Consider the following 6,291-nt stretch of genomic DNA (forward strand, 5'->3'; position numbering starts at 1 on the left):
TGGGAAAAGTATGTGAACCCTTGGATTTAATAACTGGTTGACCCTCCTTTGGCTGCAATAAACGTAACAATTTTTTTTTGTAGTAGCGGATCAGACCTGCACAAAAGTCAGAAGGAATTTTGGACCATTCATCTTTACAGAACTGTTTCAGTTCAGTAATATTCTTAGGATCTCTGGTGTGAACCAGTCTCAAGGTCATGCCACAGCATTTTAAATCGGATTGAGGTCAGGACACTGACTGGGCCACTCCAGAAGGTGTATTTTCTTCTGTTGAAGCCATTCTGTTGTTGATTTACTTCTGTGTTTTGGGTCGTTGTCCTGTTGCATCACCCAACTTCGTTTGAGCTTCATTTGGCGGACAGATAGCCTTACATTCTCCTGCAAAATGTCTAAATAAACTTGGGAATTCATTTTTCCATCGATGGTAGCAAGATGTCCAGGCTCTGAGGCTGCAAAGCAGTCCCAAACCATGATATTCCATCCACCATACTTTACAGTTGGGATGAGGTTTTGATGTTGTTGGGCTGTGCCTTTTTTTCTCCACACATAGTGTTGTGTTCCTTCCAAACAACTCAACTTTAGTTTAATCTGTCCACATAATATTTTGCCAGAAGCGCTGTGGAACATCCAGGTGCTCTTTTGCAAACTTCAGATGTGCAGCAATGGTTTTTTTGGACAGCAGTGGCTTCTTCTGTGGTGTCCTCCCATGAACACCATTCTTGTTTAGTGTTTTGCGTATCGTAGACTTGTCAACAGAGCTCTTAACATGTTCCAGAGATTTCTGTAAGTCTTTAGCTGAGACTCTAGGATTCTTCTTAACCTCATTGAGCATTCTGCACTGTGCTCTTGCAGTCATCTTTGCAGAACGGCCACTCCTAGAGAGAGTAGCAACAGTGCTTAACTTTCTCCATTTATAGACAATTTGTTTTACCGTGGACTGATGATTAAGGCTTTTAGAGATACTTTTGTAACCCTTTCCAGCTTTATTCAAGTCAACAATTCTTAATCTTCTTCTGAGATCTCTTTTATTCGAGGCATGGTTCACATCAGTCAATGCTTCTTGTGAATAGCAAACTCAAATTTTGTGAGTGTTTTCTATAGGGCAGGGCAGCTCTAACCAACATCTCCAATCTCATCTCATTGATTGTACTCCAGGCTAGCTGACTCCTGACTCCAATTAGCTTTTGGAGAAGTCATTAGCCTAGGGGTTTACATACTTTTTCCAATCTACACTGTGAATGTTTAAATGATGTATTCAATATTGACAAGAAAAATACAATCATTTGTGTGTTATTAGTTTAAGCACACTGTGTTTGTCTATTGTTGTGACTAAGATGAAGATCAGATCAAATTTTCTGACTAACTTATGCAGAAATCCAGGTAATTCCAAAGGGTTCACATACTTTTTCTTGCCACTGTCAGATATTAATATTGTCTAAGATTGAGACAAGAACTGCTATAACATGGATCAATGCACCTAGTAGCAATAACCGTTAGATTTGAGATGTGTATTTGGGTTACAATATGGCCTGTATCAGCTTGCTCTTCTAGTTAAAGGTCCTTCCGGACCTCTTTAAGTGATGGGACGTAGCAAGCTACAGGATCTGCTTAAGTTTTCGAGATAATCGATCGCTTTCGAGGAAGGAGCTGGTTTTTACATAGTGTGTATTTATTTATTCTGTACACAAACATTTAAATACATACGTTTACGGTCGCTAGCTGGACCGGCAAACCGCAGAGTACTAAACTCAAAACTTGTGTACTATCCATAGTACTATCTCTGCTGATCACGTCTGCCAATCACGTTCTCCGTATCTAAGGTAGTAGACAGCTGGTGACATCTCGAGAGCAATCTTCATCCGACAAACTGCTATCAGGTAAAACAATCTTTATTTATTTTTAACTATTTAGTTATAGAAACATGACACCATCAATGCCAGCTGTAAAACGACTCCCAACATAGAACACAGCAACCTTAGTAATGTAGCTAGCTTGCTAATAAGTACATAATGTACACAGTGTACATTCTGAACCTTGTTTGAAGTCAGTAGGTCACATGACCAAGGTGCTATTGACATTCCAAAATTAAGATGAATAATTGAAAATAGTGCAAGATGTAAATCAACAAAAAAAGTGTGTGCAATGTGTGTCTATGCCATCGGGTTAACTAGAACCCATTTTGAACAGTTTAGGAGTACTGGTTAAAGAGCTATTGAAATTTGAACATTTTGATTTGGCACTATGTTGACGGTCCCTAACTGCTGTTGGTTTACGTAAGGAAAACTACAGGTGAATATCAGTCGGATATCCAACCTGAACCTGTCTTTACCTCGATACCTGTCACTACACATCATTGCGAAAGGTGGGATCCTATGACGGTGCCACGTTTAAAGTCACTGAGCTCTTCACTATAGTTAGGCCATTCTACTGCCAATGTTTGTCTATGGAGATTGCATGTCTGTGTGCTAGATTTTATACACCAATGGGTGTGGCTGAAATATCCGAAACCACTCATTTGAAGTGGTATCCACATACTTTGGTGATTTAGTGTATTTATCTTATTTCAGTCAATGGGAGATAGCTATATCTGTTCCAGGCAGCAGATTGTGTTTTCACAAGAGGCTGTGTTTACGTCGAAGATAGAAGCAGTCCATTGGCTGCCTTCATCACGAGGGGTATGTACGTGAGTTGTGACTGGTTCCAAGTTTAGCAGTTCGGGAAATTTGCATGCGCAGACTGTTGAAATATAGTTTTTTTAATGCGAAAATGTGCAAGAATTGAAGGTGTCATTTTATAGTCATCATAAGCATGTTTTACCATCATATACAAAACTTCCACTCTTCCCTAGACGGGGATCGATCACCTTCACGTTTTTCAGCTTTCAGACCACCACCTAATTTCCCATCTCCAAACAGATTGCAAGTGCTTTGAACTAGTTAATTTCCTTCTCTTTTAATTTTATTTTTTTATTACCAATGTAGAAAAGTCTGTATACATACAATAAGTACATAAATAGACAATGATAACATATGCTAGGGGGTACAAAAAAATGACAGATTATACAAAGACCTTAAAAGAAACACACAAATTGATTGTTTTAACAGCTTTCTTATTAGAAGAATGTATAATAGTGTTAATGTATTGATCGAATTCCTTCTAGAACACACGGAAGAGTGTTTTTTTATTAGTGAATTTACATTTATGAATATGAACATTTCCCATTAGCACAATTAGATTGATGAGGTAAAATTGTTTTTCTTTATCTTTATTATGGTTAAGGAAACCGAGCAGCACGTTATCCCATAACAAACAAAAGTCATCAAGAATATGAACAGTTATAAAACTGTGAATATCTTTCCATAATTGTTTTACATGTAGACAATGCCAAAATAAATGCGCAACTGTTTCTGGATGCTTAACACAAAAAGTACAATCAATGTTAATGTATTTTTTGAGTTTCTTCAGGTAATGATTCACAGGGTAATACTTATGGATCATTCTGAAAGAGACCTCTTTGACCTTGTTAACAAGCAAGTATTTGTGTGGTAATAACCAGACTTTTTCCCAACAGATATTAGTGACCAATGTATTCCTGTAAATTGTGACATAAGGAATGGAGACAATATCCCTTTTAAATAAAGCACGTAAAGATCTGTTGTTCTGAGGGAGCAAGGAGAAACATATTTTCCCTATTGGAGAGTCAACTGGATTAAGCGAGGCTAGGGCAAGAAGGTGATGTCTGGCTACACCAATTTCCTTCTCCTTTCTAATGAGCTGGTATAGACTGTCATCAACACTGTTATAAATTATAGATCGCCTTACCTTTTGATTATGGACAACAAATCACGAACGAAAGACTTGAATAAAGTATGGTTTGCTGTTGCAGATCCGCTGAAAAGTATTCACAACATCAAACAGCATCACCAAAAAACTTGTTTTAACTAATCGTATATCTGTAGCGTAAATCTGATGATGACGCCCACAAGCGGAAGAATGTCTTATCCAATAGGAGTTTCTGATTTATCAGGGTTACTCAGAACCCTTTTCGATAGCCAATCAAGACGCAGAGTTTGCTTCCAGACAAATCCGGACTGGGCTGTTCCAACAGATAGTCGACCTCCCATGATATCCTTCGCCGTCCATTTGAAGTATTTTCGTGGATAAGACAATGGTACAATTCAGTTTTCATTAACTGTAATTAATGATAGATTACGGGTTTGTATTTGTTGACGCGTCGCAAATCTATCCATAACATGAGCAAAGCAAATACTGTATTATCTGCTGCCGTTCAGAAGCAGAAGGGAGAACACCCATCAGAACAGCCAAGTGTTTACCTCGTGTTGTCAAGGAAAGTGAAAGTAGCTAGAGCCTCTGCTAAAAATGATTTATAAATCATAGTTTATATATACATATATATATAATATAACTGAGTGGCTACTTTGACACTGACGAACTGAGATCAATAAAAACGATCTGGTCTGAATTCAAAGAATAGCCCACTTGTCACGACTTCAACCGAGGCAGGCTCTCCTTCCCGTTCGGGTGGCGTTCGGCGGTCGTCGTCACCAGCCTACTAGCTGCCACTGACTCTTTTTCCTCCCCCCTCCTTATGTGTTTATTTGTTACACCTGTGTTCAGTTAAGTGGGTAATTAGTATGGCTTTATTTGTCAGCCAGCCCGTAGGCGTCTTTGTGCGGGATTGTTACTTTGTATACCTTTTGGATTTCGGGAGTGGAGATTATATTTGTGGACTGGGATTGTTGCTCGTGTCGTTGGACCGTAGTGTATGTTCACCCAGTTCGTCCGTGTTGGACATTTGTGTTGGACTGTTGGGGATTAAAAGACTCAATTTATTGAAGCTCTGCTGTCTCCTGCGTTTGACTTCGCACCCCCCCGACACCCAGGTCATTACACCACTCCAATGAATCGAGAACACATATTGTACAATATTAGGAGGAAATATATACAGTGAACAAAAATATAAACGCAACATTTTCAAAGATTTTACTGAGTTACAGTTCATAGAACGAAATCTGTCAATTTAAATAAATAAATTAGTCCCTAATCTATGGATTTCACATGATTGGGCGGGGCCACAGCCATGGGTAGGACAGGGAGCCGTCCACCTACTAGGGTGCCAGGCCCAGCCAATCAGAATAAGTTTTTGCACACAAAAGGGATTTATTAAAGACAGAAATCCCTCAAGACAATTCCGCAGGTGAAGAAGCCGGATGTGGAGGTCCTGGGCTGGCATGGTTGCACATGGTCTGCGGTTGTGAGGCCAGTTGGATGTACTGCCAAATTCTCTAAAATGACATTGTGATAGAGAAATTAACATCCAATTCTCTGGCAACAGCTCTTCCTTTGGTCAGCATGCCAATTGCACAATCCCTCAAAACTTGACACATCTATAGCATTGTGTTGGGTGACAAAACTGCACATTTTAGAGTGGCCTATTATTGTCCTCAGCACAAGGTGCATCTGTGTAATGAGCATGCTGTTTAATCAGCTTCTTGATATGCCACACCTGTCAGGTGGATGGATTATATTGGCAAAGGAGAAATGCTGTCTAACAGGGACACATATTTGTGCACAAAATTTGAGAGAAATAAGCTTTTTGGAAAATTTATGGACAATTTATGAGATCTTTTATTTCAGCTCACGAAAAATGCGACATTCCGTTTATATTTTTGTTTAATGTATATATATTATAGTTTACAGTAGGCTACTAAATAAACTTTCAAGTGGCACACTGACTCACCCAATGATGAAGATACTGTAAGTAGGCCTATACTTTGAAAAACAGTGCTGCTGTTCAGTCAAAATTGAGATTTGTTTGAGAAAAATAATGTATATTGGTTCTACAGACAAATTAGTCTTCTATTTTTAGCAGTTTGCATTTGCTTTCATTTGCTCAAGGTCCTAAACAATATCATAACCGCCATCGATAAAAGACAGCCGTCTTTATCGACCTGGCCAAGGCTTTTTGACTCTGTCAATCACCGTATTCTTATCGGCAGACTCAACAGCCTTGGTTTCTCTAATGACTGCCTCGCCTGGTTAACTAACTACTTCTCAGATAGAGTTCAGTGTGTCAAATCGGAGGGCCTGTTGTCTGGACCTATGGCAGTCTCTATGGGGGTGCCACAGGGTTCAATTCTCGGGCCAACTCTTCTCTGTATATATCAATGATGTCGCTCTTGCTGCGGGTGATTATTTGATCACCCTCTACGCAGACAACACCATTCTGTATACATCTGGCCCTTCTTTGGACACTGTGTTAACAAACCT

At 39.3% G+C, this 6,291-nt stretch overlaps 1 protein-coding gene across 1 annotated transcript in view; it reads right to left on the reverse strand.

Annotated features, from left to right (window-relative positions):
• LOC129840271 (signal transducer and activator of transcription 1-alpha/beta-like) overlaps positions 1–4,834 on the reverse strand; it is a 35,898-nt gene extending 31,064 nt beyond the window's left edge. Inside the window, exon 1 of the mRNA XM_055908027.1 lies at positions 3,823–4,834. The gene's annotated coding sequence lies outside the window, so the exon portion shown is untranslated. The remainder of the gene's footprint in view (positions 1–3,822) is intronic.
• Between the last annotated feature and the right edge of the window lie 1,457 nt (positions 4,835–6,291).

This window comes from Salvelinus fontinalis, chromosome 41, assembly GCF_029448725.1.
Source record: "Salvelinus fontinalis isolate EN_2023a chromosome 41, ASM2944872v1, whole genome shotgun sequence".
Lineage (NCBI taxonomy): Eukaryota > Metazoa > Chordata > Actinopteri > Salmoniformes > Salmonidae > Salvelinus > Salvelinus fontinalis.